The sequence below is a fragment of the Tupaia chinensis genome, unplaced genomic scaffold (assembly GCF_000334495.1).
Source record: "Tupaia chinensis unplaced genomic scaffold, TupChi_1.0 Scaffold000597_1, whole genome shotgun sequence".
Classification (NCBI taxonomy): Eukaryota; Metazoa; Chordata; class Mammalia; order Scandentia; family Tupaiidae; genus Tupaia; species Tupaia belangeri.
The window spans coordinates 3902112-3916118 of NW_006160114.1; the positions used below are offsets into that span (position 1 = coordinate 3902112).

The following is a 14007-nucleotide window of genomic DNA, read 5'->3' on the forward strand; positions in this document are numbered from 1 at the left end:
CCACTGCCATAACAATTTTCAATGCTTTTATGTCCTCCAGTCTTTCAGTCTCTACCATAGACTGCAGACAATAAGTATATGTTAAGTGGAGACATAGAATTATCTCTCTTTAATAGCCTAACTTGCTTCACTCAGCCACAAATCTTCCATATTCTTCCACTTTCTATCAAATTCCAGGGCCTTGTTTTTTATGGCTAAATAGTATTCCATTGGGTGTAAATGCCACGCTTTTTCAATCCATTCATCTGTCTGTGGACATTTGGGTTGGTTCCATGTCTTAGCAATCGTGAATAATGCTGAAATAAATATAGTTATGCAAGCGCTTTTCTGACTGAGAATTCTGTTCTCTGGGTAGATACCCAGGGGTGGAATTGCTGGATCATATGGTAGTTCTCTTTGAAGGTCATTGAGGAACCTCCGTATCATTCTCCACAGTGGCTGGACCAATTTACATTCCCATCAACAATGTAAGAGTGTGCCCCTTTCGCCACATCTCTGCCAGCACCTACCTTTTTTTGTTCTTTTAATCTTCGCCATTCTGACTGAGGTTAGATGGAATCTCATTGTAGTTTTGATCTGCATCTCCCTTTTGATGAGGATGTTGAACATTTCTTCATATGCTTTTTGACTCTTTGTATGTCTTCCTTAGAGAGTTGTTTATTTAGCTTATTTTCCCATCTTTTAATTGGATTAATCATTTTCTTCCAGGTAAGCCTCTTGAGTTCCCTGTGTATTCTGAGTATCAGTACCTTATCTGAGGCACAATTAACAAAAATTCTCTCCCATTCCGAGGGTTGTCAATTCACAATAATTACTATGTCCTTTGCTGTGCAGAAAGTTCTTAATCTGATGTAATCCTACCTGTCTATTTTGGGGATTATTGCCTGTGCTTTGAGGGTCTTGCTTAAGAAGTCTTTGCCTACCTCAATGTCTCCCCAGAGTTTCCCCAGTGTTTTCCACCAGTAGTTTTATAGTTTGTGGTCTTAGATTTAGAACTTTCATCCACTTGAGTTGATTTTTTTTTTTTTAATGATAACAGATAGTGGTTCACATTCATCTATCTGCAAATGGATACCCAATTTTTCCAGCACCATTTGCTAATGAGGTTTTCCTTTTCCCACTGGATTGACTGGTACCCTTTATCAAAGATGAGTTGGCTGTATGTTTTTGGGGTTTATTTCTGGGGTCTCTACTCTGTTTCAATGGTCCTCATGTCTGTTTTTGTAACAATACCATGCTGTTTTGGTTATCACAGCTTTGTAATATATTTTGGGCCCAGGAAGTGAGATGTCACCCACTCAACTCTTCTTGTGCAAAATAGCTTTGGCAATATGTGGTCTTTTATGATTCCAGACAAATTCTATGATTGGCTTTTCTAGCTCCATGATGAATGTCTCTTGTAATTTTATAAGGATTGCTTTAAATATGTAGATTAATTTGGGTAGGATTGCCATTTTTATTATACTAATTCTGCCAATCCAAAAACATGGGATGTTCTTTCACTTTTTTGTGTCCTTTTCAATTTCCTTTTTAAGGTTTTCATAGTTTTCCTTATGCAGTTCTTTGACCCCCTTGCTTAGTTTTGTTCATAGGTATCTTATACTTCTTGTGGCTATGGTAAATGGGATTACTTTCTTCAGTTATGTCTCTGTCTGTTGTTTGTATATAGATATACTATAGATTTTTGTAAGTTAATTTTGTATCCTACCACTTTACTATATGCGTTATTACTTCAAGAAGTTTTTTCATGGATACTACTGGGTCTTCTATGTATACAGTCATGTCATCTGCAAACAGAGATCATTTCAGCTCTTCTTTCCCTGTTGGAATGCCTTTTATTTTATCCTCCTTTCTGATAACATTGGCTAGGACTTCCAGTACTATATTGAATAGGAGCAGAGAAAGTGGGCAGCCTTGTCTTGTACCAGTTTTCAGTTCTAATGGGGGAAAAGCTGAATTTTCCCCATTAAATAGCTAGACTGACCAAAACCACAGACAAAGACAAGATTCTAAGATTGGCAAGAGGTAAACATCAAATCACTTACAAAGGTTATTCCATCAGGCTAATACTGGACCTCTCATTAGATACAGTGCAAGCAAGGAAAGAATGGGGAAATATATTCAAAGTGTTAAATGAAAAGCAATTTCAATCAAGAATACTGTACCCAGCAAGATTATCCTTTATATGGGAAAAGAACATAAAATACCAAGAAAACTAAAGACTGACAGACAGCAGTAAGTGAACAAAAAACAACCAAGAATACAGCCAACTTAACAGTATGGTATGGACAAGTCTGGAAATATCGATAATAACATTGACTGTTAATGGATTAAATTCCCTGATCAAGAGACACAGGCTGGATGAATGGATTAAAAATTAGAAACCCTGGGACCAGCAAGTGGCATGGTCGTTAAGGCACTGGACTCCCACATGGCCGACCATAGTTCAAGTCCTGGACCTGGCAGTTTCCTTTCTCACACTCTCTCTTTCTCTCTCTCTGTCTTTGTAACTCTCTGTTTAAATTGAATAATAAGGGGACCAGCATTTGGCATGGTGGTTAAGGCTCTGGACACTCCCACATGGCCGATCAGGGTTCAAGTCCTGAATCTGGTGGCTTGCTTTCTCACTTCCTCTCGCTCTCGCTCTCACCCTCTATCTCCCTCTGGTCAAATTAAAAAATAAATGAATAAATAAAAATAAAGTAAACAATTATAAAAAATTGAATAATAATTAATTAATTAATTTTTAAAAATTAGAAACCCTCTATCTGCTGCCTACAAGAAACTCATCTCATGGATAAAGACATACATAGATTAAAAGTGAAGGGAAAAAGGTATTCCATGCAAATGGAAACCAAAAAAGAGTGGGAGTCGCTGTACTGATTTTGGTCAAAATACGCTTTAAGACAAAAATCGTTAGAGACAAAGAAGGACATAATGTAGTAAAAAGGCTAATTCACCAAGACAATATAATGCTTATAATATCTATGCACCCAATCCAGCACCACCCAAATATGTAAAGAAAAGACTGCTAGATCTAAAAGAAGAGGTAGACTGTAGCACACTAATTCTTGGAGATCTCAACACCTCATTATCTCCTCTAGACAGATCAACTAGACAAAAAAAATAAGCAAAGAGATTCAGGACCTAAATGATACCATGTATCAGATGGACTTGATAGATATCTACAGAACTTTCCACTCTTCTTCTTTACTTCCCAATAATATCTATTTTAAAGCCCTTATTACTGCCCCTCTGTCTTGTATGACCATATATCTCAAAGGCAGATTTGACCTACACATTTCTGTATTCTCAACATCTAGCATTTTGTGACACACTAGCAAAGAAATGGTAAGATGTCTTCCTAAAGTCCCTACACTTACAGTAGATTTTGTTTTTTGTTTTTGTTTCTGCCATAGTGTGCATGTGCTCACCAGAGAGAAACACAAAGAGAAGAACAGTGAGAAATCACCCCCCAGGGGGATGGCCATGCCACAATCCCTTCTCCTTCATTATCTTCTCAGGCTTTTGGGCACACATGCTTAGGTGCCTGATATTTTCAAGTCGTGTGGTCCAGTCAGTCATGTGAGAGTTCAATCCCCTAACCACCATGCCACCTGCTGACCCAGTAGTTTCTTTTTTTCTTTTTTTTTTTTTTTTTTTTTTTTTTTTGAAAGAAGTGAGAAATCACCCCTCAGAGGAGATGGCCATGCCACAATCCCTTCTTCTCCATTCTCCTCTTGGGCTTTTGGGTACACATGCACATGTGCCCTTCATGAGTTTTAAGCTGCTGGGTCCAGAATTCAAACCATAGTTGACACATGGGAATCTAGCAATGTATCCATTACATCATGTGCTGACCCCTGGCCCAGCAATTTCTTAATCAATCAATCTAGACATTTAAAGTGGAACTTAAGTATTTAATGAAGACAAGTTGACTAATTTATTGCTTTATATATCTCCCTAAATAGGGCAGGCAGGTGGTTAAGGCATTGGACTCTCATATCGTTGTTCACAGTTTGAGTTTTGGGCCTGATGGCTTGCTTTCTCACTTTCACTGTCTCTCTCTCTCCTCCTCTCTCTCTTTCTTTCTGGTCAATATTTTTTTTTAAAAAAAGGTGATGATAAATAAAAAAATTTATAAAGAACTAAGTCTTTAAAAGTAATTCCTTTACTAATTCAAAGCATTTTATTTGAGACTGTCAGGTGCACTTGTTCATTCTTTTCAACATATACCCTCTCTTTTTTCAAGCTTATTAATTTAGAGGGAGTGAAACAACCCTGAAAAGAGTCTTCATGCCATGATTCAAACCCAGCATCAGCCACCCCCAGATAGTGAGTACATGTGTGCTTGGTGTACTCAGAAAGGTCTTCGGCTGGAACTTGGAAACTGCCCATGTGGGTCAACTTCACAGAGCATTGTATTTCACCACTGTGCCACTGCCTAGACCCCCAAACACACTTTCTTTGTTTGTAGTAAGAATCACTGCTGACTGAATTTAATTTTGAGACCTTGTCCTATTTTAGACAATTTCTCAGAAATCCTTGGCAGAGATTCAGCAATTTCATCCACAAATTCTCCCAGGATTCCCTAAAATATCTTTAATCTGTGTTAGGAAACTTGAACTAAAGGCAGCTGCCTAATCTTTCACTTATCTGGAATGTCATTTCCTCCATACTAATAATGTTTTATGCTAGTATGTCTTTACCTGGCCAAAGATTCACCACTTGATGAAGAAATTAGAAAACAAAATAGTTGAGGAGTTCCATTTTCCCAGTTTCTTTTGATCTTATTTTGTTTAACAATCTTTAATAAGCCACGTTTTACTGTATTGTTATTATTTTGTTCATGTGGGACTTTCTTATTAATGTTTCTGACCCAGGGTCAGAACTGCCCTGGATTGTATATTATCTTTGAACTTTTGTACATAAATAAAAAATAAAAAAATTAGGCCTTTAGAATGTTTCCTAAGACCTATATTTGGTTTCTTTTTTTCTTTTTTTGGAGAGGTTTTCACTATAGGGTGCGTGCACTCGCCAGACGGACAGAGAGAGACAGAGAGACAGAAAACGAGAAATCACCCCCCAGGGGGGGATGGTCACGCTACAATCCCTTCTCCTCTATTCTCCTCTTGGGATCTTGGGCACGCACGCACACGCACCCGGCGTGAGTTTTAAGCCACCGGGTCTGGGACGCGAACCACAGTCGACTACGTGGGAGTCCAGCGACATAGCCATTATGCTAACTGCTGGTGTCCATAAGACCTATATTTGGTTTCTAAAAATATTCCATACATTTAGTTTCTAAAGGAATACATATATATGTGTATATATATATAGTTTCTTTAGGGACTTCCTATTTCCATCCTGCTTGGAATTATTCATGCTTGCAAAATTAAAATGACGCTTTTTAGAGTTTGCCAATACTTTGAATCCATCTTTAGATCACATATGTGGTTAAATCATTATCCTTTCTATCTGTGGTTATTAGATACTCAAAATTGGCAGGATCACGTTCTGCTGGATTCTTATTACTTTCTGATGTTATCTGCACTGTGGATGACTTGGCTATACTTTTGGAGCTAAGCCTGTGACTGAAGTTCATGTCATTTTTTTCAGCCCTCATTCTAGCCTGATAGATAGATGTTAAGGATGGACCCAAGACAATTCGGCTATTCACAATTACTAAGTTCATTTTTGCCAATAGTAGCTGCCTGTATTTAGAAATAGTGGAGGGTTATAGAAAGTTCTTAGCCACAACTTTGCTACCAGTTTATAAAGAAGACTAACTTCTGCTTCATGTGTAGACATTTATTAGAAAATTGCCACAGAAGAGAGCAACAAAAGTTACAAACCTGTCCCATAAACTCAGTGAAATCCTGTTTTGTCCTTTAAATGTGCTAAACACAATTTATATGAACAACTCATTGTAATGGATACTGAATTACAGTTCAGTAAGAGCAACAAGTGCCAGCCAGTGACTTGGTGGTTAAGGCAGCTGGATCCTACATGGACAATAGCACAGTTTGAATCCCAACCCAGCTGCTTGAAAAACATGCTGGGCAGGTGTGCATGCGTGCCCAAAATCCCAAGGGGAGAATGTAAGAGAAAGGATTGCAGTGTGACTATCCCCCTTGGATGGTTACTTTCTCACTGTCTCTCTCTCTTTTTCCCTCTCCCTCTCCCATGGCATACATTGTCCTGTAGAAAATTTAAAAAGGAAGAAGACTAGAACTAGAGATTTTTGCTATAGGATGTGTGTGCTCACTGGAGAGACGGAGAGACAGAAAGTGAGAAATCACCCCGCCTCCCGGGGAGAAGGCGACACTACAATCCCTTCCTCTCCATTCTCATCTTGGGATTTTGGGCACACACACACACACACATACACACACGCGCGCACGCGTGTCCCACATGAGTTTTAGGCCTCTAGGTCCGAGACTCAAATTGCAGTCAGCCATGTGGGAGTCTACCGCCTTAACTGCTATGCCACCTGCTGGCCCCAGAAGTTCTAATGTTCTCTGGCTCAATAGGTAACTATAGTTAACAATAATTTACAGTGACTCCTTAATAACCTACCTATTTTACGACTACTTCTCCAGCACAGGAATCCCCTTTCTATCTTTATTTCTTTCTCAAACTTAGTTAATATTCACTACACAAGCATTTGCAATCACACAAGACTATACACTTCATGTATAGTTATCAAGTTGAAGTTTCTTTAGACCTCTTCATTATTCAGAATAAATAAAACAATTATACTTGGGGGAAAAAAGGAAGAAATATAATTGCGGTAGTGTGCCTTGTCACTTTCTGATGCTTACCTATGCATGATTCTTGGATGGAGGAAATAACCATATTCTAGAGTGGTGTCACATGATATCAATGGAAATATATATACCCTATGGCTCCAGGACACACCACAAGACATCTGCCTTTAAGCTCCTTGCTTATTGACCAATTCACTTAATGACCTAGATATAGGGATGAATTTGGTTGCTAAGTGAAGAATGCCTGTATTGTATATTTCTTTTTTTAATTAATTAATTAATTTTACATTCATTCATGAGTATCATCACAGCATACAAAATTTGATTTCCCATCCAGAATACACTGCGTAGTGGCTTAATCATACACGTTACCAATAATTGCCCATTGCCCATTTCTTGTTTCATATATATATATATATATATATCTATATATATATCACACACATTTAATTGATTCACAAAATATCTTAATTAATCTAACTATTTTCAATAGTAAGTTCAGCTGGTATTTATATATATATCTGTAAACACATGTCTGACTTTAGGCGTGAAACTGAATAGAATGAATATACTATAAAGTAGCACCTAGCCGACGCTAAATAGCTTACTGCGGTCATTAAATAGGTATTTTTAAATATATTTTTTTAATTTCAAGAAAAGTAGTTTTAGCTTTAATGAATTAAAGTAAAAAAATGCTAAGAGAGCTTTGCTTAAAACTTAAAGCCAAGAAACGGGTTAGGATTATGTTCAAATAGGTACATGGATCTATTGGCAACACAAAAAAAGACAAAAATCCTTAAATCTCCTGGAAATTGTCAGCTCTTTTCTCTTGTGTCTTTTGGAGTTCATTGTCTCTCTTGCATCTCTGTTAGCTTTGTCATTATGAATATTCTAAATTTTTAAAAAATGTATTTATTTGCAGTCATTCACTTTACATCAATCCAGTCTACAAAATGAGATTTTTCCATCCAGTACACACTGTATATTGGTTCAATCAAGGATATTACCATACATGTTATCATCAACGAATAATTTTCTATTTATTGTTTCTTATATATTTTGCTTCCCCCCCCTTCATTTTTTAACCTCTCACACTCTGCCAACTCCCCCCCTTCTCCCACACTGTCTCTGGTATCTACAGTTTCTTTCCATGCCCTTCCCCTCATATTTTATAGATTCACTAAAGATCTTAATTGATCTAAATACTTTTAATAGCAAACACAGCTGATGTATACATATCTAAGACCATATGTCTGATTTTAGGCATAAACCTAAATGAATATAGGCACCCAGCTGGGGCTATATAACTTGCTGCAGTCATTAAATAGGTATTTTGTAAATGTATTTTTTCTGGAGAGGTTTTTGCTATAGGGTGTGTGCACTCGCCAGAAAGACAGAGACAGAGAGACAGAAAACAAGAAATCACCCCCCAAGGGGGATGGCCATGCCACAATCCCTTCTCCACCATTCTCCTCGGGATCTTGGGCATGCACGCACACGTGCCCAGTGTGAGTTTAAGCTACTGGATCTGGGATTCGAACCGTGGTCTACTGCATGGGAGTCCAGCAACATAGCCATTATGCCAACTGCTGGTTCCCTTGAATGCATTTTTTTAATTTAAAGAAAAACAGTTTTAGTTTTAATAGATCAAAATAAAAAAATGTTAAGCTTGCTTAAAACTTAAAGCCAGGAAAAAAGTTAGGATTCAGTTCCAATAGTAGGTAGATGAACCTATCAGCAGTTCAAGAGAAGACAAAAGTCTTTAAACCTGGGGGGACCAGAAGTTAGCGCAATGGCTATGTTGCTGGACTCCCGCATAGATAACCACGGTTCGAGTCCCAGACCCGGTGACTCAAACTAACGCCGGGCGCGTGGGCATGCGTGTCCAAGATCCCCAGAGGAGAATGGAGGAGAAGGGATTGCGGCTATCTCCCCTGGAGGGTGATCTCTTGACTTCTGTCTCCCTCTGTCTTTCTCAAAAATGCACATGCCCTATGGCAAAAACCTCTCCAAAAAAAAAAAAAAAAAAGAAAAGAAAAAGAAAAATTCCTTAAATCTGGAAATCAAAGAAAATCAGTAATGTTTTAGTCTAAAGTAAAAAAAAAAAATCTATTTCACTAGTTCAGACTCATATAATTAATCTCTCTTCTATTCAGTTTGCAATGTTACTGTGGTCTGATCTTTCCATTTAAACTTTGGAAGTTAACATTGAACTCTGGACTTGTCCCTACCATTAGGCTGGCCATTCTCTTGGTTGTTTCTTGAACTCTTATTTCTGTGTGTCCAACTTTAGATTTACTGGTATAGCACTCCCTTCAGCACTTTTTGGAGAGCCAGTCTGGTGTTGGTAAACTCTTTCAGGTTTTGTTTATCTGAGAATGTTTTTGTCTTTTTTTCCCATATCAAAGTAATCTTGCCAGGTATAGTATTCTTGGTTGAAGTTGTTTTTCACATAACATTTCTAATATATTTTCCCATTCTTTCCTTGCTTGCATTGTTTCTAATGAGAGGTCTATTGGATGTCTTTTGCAAGTAATTTGATGTTTCTCTCTTGCCAGTTTTAGTATCTTGTCTCTGTCTGTGGTTTTGGTCAATCTGGCTATGATGTGCCTTGCGGAAGATCTTCTCAGGCTGATTCTAGGTGGGGTCCTATGTATTTCTTGGGTCTGGATATTTGAATGCCTCTCTAGGTTCGGAAAGTTTTCTTTCAGGATTTCATGGAACAGATTATCAATGCCCTTATTAGTTAGAATAAATTATCAATTATTATTGAAATTATTTTCTTATTAATTTCTTTATCTTCTGGGATACCAATGATCTAGATGTTTGGGCGTTTAATGGTATCTAGTATAATTTATATATTATTCTCATTTTTTGGGTTATTTTCTCAGTCTTTTTGGTGAATTTCGCTAGCTCAGAGGTTCTATCTTCTGCATCTGAGATTCTAGCTCCTGCATGATTTAATCTGCCTTTGATATTTTCAACAGAAGTTTTGATTTCCTGTATTACAGCTTTCATCTCTAACAACTCCGTTTGATTCTTTTTTATGATGTGTTATCTCCTCTTTCAGATCATGCAAGAACTTCCTTGCCTCCTGAACTTGATGTCTCTTTTCTCTTTTCTTCAGGAGTTCGTTATCTCTCTTCCCTTGCATCTCTGTTAGTTTTGTCACTATGACTATTTTGAAATATTTATCTGACATTTCCATGAGTTCACTTTTATTCTTTGGGGAAGGAGAGGCATTATCCTTTGACATTAAAGGAGAGATATTTTCTAGGTTTCTCATATTTCCTGTGCCTCTGCAGTGGTTTCTGGCCATCTGATGGATTATACGTTTTATCCTATTTTTTTGTAGTTTAATCTGAGCAATCAGAAGAACGCAGAAGGAAGTGACCTGCAGCCTGTAAACAGTACCATTTTTTTCTCCCTTTGCATGGTTGATTCAATGAAAATTGAAGATTAATCTGACCCTGAAAGTATTCAGATATTTGGTCTACACCTCCCGGGTCATGATTTCCATCATCTTCTTCCAGATTTGGTGGACCTGCTGATGCTGGGCATAAAAGGTCTTCCGTATCCAATTGTTGTGTTTTTTTAGTAAACCCAACACAGAAGAGATGAAGCAAATAATCATCAGCAGTCTTGACATAAACATGAGCTTCAATCATAGTCTGCCATTTTTTGACCATAGAACACATTTTGTCACCAGTGAGATCCATGCCGTGGAAGTTAGTCAGACAGTTTTTACCCTGAACATCCTCAGTAATTAGCCTGAATTTCCTAAAATGCAACTTTTTCATTCTGCAGATCTGCAAGGCTCACTTCAAACACACGGTGGCCCTTAAGGCCGTCAGACACAATTTTTGTTCCTTGAGTCCTGATAACTAGTGTCTTCCCAGTATTTCTTATGTTGAACATAGCAGGTGCTTTCACGTCATACCAATCTTTTTTAGAAAATGGATCAACCACTTTCTTTTTGACTCCCTTTTTGCCGCCTTTCATAAGGCGCTTATTCTTGCCAACTGCCATGGTGCTATTCAGAGAGCCAAAAGGCTAAGTAGGATTTGTTAACCTAGCTTCTGGCCAGACTGGGGAACAGGAGGGTGAAGTCTGGGCAGAGGGTCTTCTGTGGTTGAAATCCCTCAATATTCTAAATTCTGACATTTTCCTGAGTTCCATTTTACTGTCTGTGGATAAGGAGGAGTTGTTCTTTTCCCTTGGAGGAGAGATATTTTCTTGCTTTCTCATATTTCTTGTGCCCCTGCGGAGATTTCTGGCCATCTTATAGGTTGTACATTTCTTCTGGATTCTTGAAGTTCAATCTGAATATTCAGAGATGTGCAGGAGGAGGTGATCTGCAATCTCTCTTACGTTCCATTTTTAACTCTGTGTGTGTATCAGACTCAGTGGGAATTGGGGGATATTCTGACCCTAATAGTATTCAGATGTTTAGATACTATTCTCTTAGACCTGTCTAGACCCTCAGTGCATGGAGGCTGAGCAGCCAAGGGATGAAGTTTAAAAAAAAAAAAAAAAAAGGAAAAGAGATGAGGAAAGAAGAAAACAGAAAAGAAAGAAAGGCAATAAAAATTTATATTTTAATTTTCAAAAGTAAAAAATGAAAACCATGCATGCACCACACAAAAGCAATATTTCACAGCTCAAGTTCAGTAGCCATCTCAGAATGGGCCTGAATTTGTGCCTCTCCTAAATGAGAGGGAAGAAAGGTATGAATTTGCTACATAAAGGAGGGGCTTGAGAACCCAGCTCCAGGCGGTCCAGGTGAGCTGACCTGCAGGACTGCTTGTGTGTAAGGAACGCAGAGCTGGGGGACTCCGACCTGAATTATAGAGCTGTCTCCAGAGAATTGAAAAAATGGCAACAAATGAAAGTGTTAGCATCTTTAGTTCAGCATCCTTGGCTGTGGAGTATGTAGACTCACTTTTGCCTGAGAATCCTTTGGAAGAACCATTTAAAAATGCTTGGAACTATATGTTGGATAATTATACAAAATTCCAGATTGCAACATGGGGATCCCTGGTAGTTCATGAAGCCCTTTATTTCTTGTTCTCTTTACCTGGATTTTTATTCCAATTCATATCTTACATGAAAAGATACAAAATTCAAAAGGATAAACCAGAAACATTGGAAGGCCAATGGAAATATTTTAAAGTACTTCTTTTTAATTACTTTTGTATCCAGCTACCATTGATTTGTGGAATCTGTTATTTTACAGAGTTTATCAACATTCCTTATAATTGGGAAAGAATGCCAAGATGGTATATGTTCTTGGCAAGATGCTTCGGCTGCGCAGTCATTGAGGATACTTGGCACTATTTCTTACATAGACTCTTAAATCACAAAAGAATATATAAATATATTCATAAAGTTCATCATGAATTTCAGGCTCCATTTGGAATGGAAGCTGAATATGCACATTCTTTGGAAACTCTAATTCTTGGAACTGAACTTTTCACTGGAATCTTGCTTTTGTGTGATCACGTCGCTTTTCTCTGGGCATGGGTGACTATTCATTTGATAGAAATTATTGATGTTCATAGTGGGTATGATATTACCCTCAATCCCCTAAATCTCATCCCTTTCCATGCTGGGTCTTGGCATCACGACTTCTACCACATGACCTTCATTGGAAATTATGCCTCGACATTTACATGGTGGGATAGATTGCCTGGAACATACTCTCAGTTTAATGCTTACAATGAAAAGATGAAGCTTGGGAAAAAGACTGAATAAACCTTCTCATGTAACCCTTCCTGAAGGTATACATTTCCTGAATTGAAACTAGTAGCTAACATTGCTTCTGGGGAACAGAAATAAGCATGTGTCCTGGCTGCTGAGTGATAAAAAGAACATTAATAACTTTTAAATATCTTCCTAGTGAGAATTTTTTCTATTTCACATGTAAGTTCTGTATATGTAGAAATAAATAAATATATACTTAAATATATTTTTTGAGAGGTTTTTGCTTTTGAGCACATGCGCTCACCAGAAAGACAGAGACAGAGAGGCAGAAAGCGAGAAATCACCCCCCACGGGGGATGGCCATGCTGCAATCCCTTCTCCTTCATTCTCCTCTTAAGATCTTGGGCACGCACACGGGTCCAGTGTGAGTTTAAGCCACTGGGTCCGGGACTCGAACCACGGTCGACTACATGGGAGTCCAGCGACATAGCCATTACGCTAACTGCTGGTCCCTAAATATAGTTTTTATGAAGGAGTTTTAAAGGCCATGTTTCTAACCTTACAGAAAGGTTTTAAGTAATGGAAGAAGTATTCATCTATGTCCTTTCCCCAGTAATATATAGGCCTGAGGACCTATATATTAGGTGGCATGGTTAAGGTACTGGATTTTCATATGGGTGACTGGGTTCAAGTCCCAGACCTAGTGGCTTGAAAATCATGCTGGACGCCATGTACATGAGTGCCCAAGATCCTAAGAGGAGAATGGAGAAGGGATTGCAGCACGGTTGTACCCCCTGGGGGTGATTTCTCACTTTCCCTCTCTGTCTGTCAGGTGAGTGTACATGCCCTGTGGCCAAAAATCTAAAAAACAAAACAAAACTATAGGCCTTGAGTTGATAGTGGTTTTGAATACAGGTCATTTCAGAAAAATTTTTAAAGAGGTGTTGGCCTTCTATTTAACTTATTTTTAGAGCTAAAGATCAAAATGATTGAGCCATGTCATTTGATATAGTGAGTGATTGAAACTGCCAAATCAGCAATAGTCAACACTGAAAATTTCCACTCTTGCCTGGAGCTGAACATTCTTCTTTTCTTTGAAGACTCTTTTGATTACAATTCACCACTGACATCTATAAATGAAACCATTTCTAAATTAATGTAAATGGATCATTTTAGTCTAAAGTTTTTTCAAGTTACTTAAATTTTTTTTTTTGAAAAATTAAGGAGCTTTATTTCTGCTATTTACCTTTTCATTTTTTGTAAATCAGGTTGTCATCATACTTCAAGCTATAAATAGAAACTTTGTGAACTGACTTGCTGTATTTGCACTTTGAACTGTTGCACTAAATGTCATTTTTGTCTGGTTAAAAAAAATTAAAAGACACAGGGAGACAGAGAGAGACAGAGAGAAGGACACAGAGGTTGCCCTACACCACTAGAAATTAATCTGGAGGGGGAAGCCTCAGCAGATCTTCATTTAGTCCCTGAAAACAATATTTCACAGCTCAAGTTCAGAAGTCATCTCAGAATGGGC

The 14007-nt window shown here is 37.9% G+C and overlaps 2 pseudogenes; one reads left to right on the forward strand and one right to left on the reverse strand.

Moving 5' to 3' along the window:
- Positions 1–10263: 10263 nt before the first annotated feature.
- On the reverse strand, positions 10264–10799 carry LOC102494550 (40S ribosomal protein S3a-like; annotated as a pseudogene).
- An 846-nt stretch (positions 10800–11645) lies between these two features.
- On the forward strand, positions 11646–12524 carry LOC102494964 (methylsterol monooxygenase 1 pseudogene; annotated as a pseudogene).
- The last annotated feature ends 1483 nt before the right edge of the window (positions 12525–14007 follow it).